Raw genomic sequence first — 1,700 nt, 5'->3', positions numbered from 1 at the left:
TATATATATATATATATATATAGACAGCAAAAATTCATAAGCTTTTCTATAATTGAGCGGTCTGAAACGCGATAACGTGGGCTAATTGATCCTGATGAGCTTCTGTAAATTATTCTGTATATACATAATTTTTTGTTTTTAGCATTCGCTGTTCAAAAATAAATCATGTGCTGTTATTGTTGCTGTTGATAATTGCAAGTGTATCGATATAAATTACAGAGAATCAATAAGAGACGAAGTTTTGTCAAAGAAAATTAAATTTATTCGAGATTCGCGCATACGCTCAGGCTCCTGATCCCCTGTTTCGCTGGCGACCGTTTGCGGCCCCGTTTCGTCTTCCACAATACTTTTTTATCTTTCCATGAGCATCTGTCGCGACCAGGACATTGGACAGGCTAAATGTGCGCTCGACTATCGCAAATTGGCGTGGCTTAATTCGGTCGGTGCACTTTTACGATTAGATGAGCCGACGTATATTGTAGTCCGAACGCAGAGCGGAGGGCACGACAATAAATACGGTATAGTGAAGTCTCGTCAGATCGGACTTTCATTTAGCTTAAAAGCTCGCTAGAAAATGCCGGCAGTTTAATATTGCTTTCCCGTTATTCTTTTAGGAAATATCCCACTATGAGATTTATGGCAAGATTCATCATATTGATTTAATTGCGCTTAAATTGTGGTTGTTACCACAGTTCAGTTATTCACTGAAATTCGTAAGCGTTAAAATTAATGTAATGAAAACACCGACACGTTATATTATTAGATGTATAAAATATATTTTTTTAATGTTCATTTGCATTAATACCTTTATTGTAAAATTCAAAGGATCGATATTCTGTATTGTAAATAATATATTATTGTATTTAAATATATTATACACTTAGTGATAATACACATTGTAATAATGCAAGGCACTTTACAAAAATCCGGCGAGTTTTTAAGCACATCACAGACATTGCTTGACGCACTTCATATAATATAAAATATGCAAGGTATATAAAAAGATGCATTTTGCACATATATTTTTGTAGTTACAGTGTACTCGATGAAGTGAAAAATTTGGTTGAATTAAATTTGAAATTAATTAAAGAACATAATACTTTAATTATCTATTTTCGTCCTTAAATTTTGTTTTATAAAATTATTAGAAAAAAGTATTAGAGCAAATAATATTTTTTTTCATTTATAATAATCATTTATAAATGTAATTAAAAAAAACGTGCATTTTTTATATACTTTGTATATGCAATATATACATAATGTACATTTTTTCATATACGTAATATATAAAGTCCCATTAGGCAAAATCCATTGAATATCCTTTTATTATAAGATACGCTGTTACAAGAACGCAGCAAAAATTCATCGGCGTTAAATATAAAAATAAACAAAAATACATATACACGGCAACGAGACATATGAATCATATAGGACCACGTTTAAAAAATGTATGTACATACTCTCGTATTACATATTGACGAATACATATATGTAAATAACACAGAAGCTGTGTATGGACGTTCGGATTTTCGAGGTAAGCGTTTAGGATTCGTTCGATTCGATGTATCTTCGAACGAGACTAGATTTTGTAATAATATGATATATATATATATATATATATATACATATACAAATACAATCTATACATATGTATTGCACTGGTAGAGATGCGTGTGACGGCGCATCGGTGTTCAACACCC

Source organism: Atta colombica, unplaced genomic scaffold, assembly GCF_001594045.1.
Source record: "Atta colombica isolate Treedump-2 unplaced genomic scaffold, Acol1.0 scaffold189, whole genome shotgun sequence".
NCBI classification, from domain to species: Eukaryota; Metazoa; Arthropoda; class Insecta; order Hymenoptera; family Formicidae; genus Atta; species Atta colombica.
Note: the sequence above shows the minus strand (reverse complement) of the source record.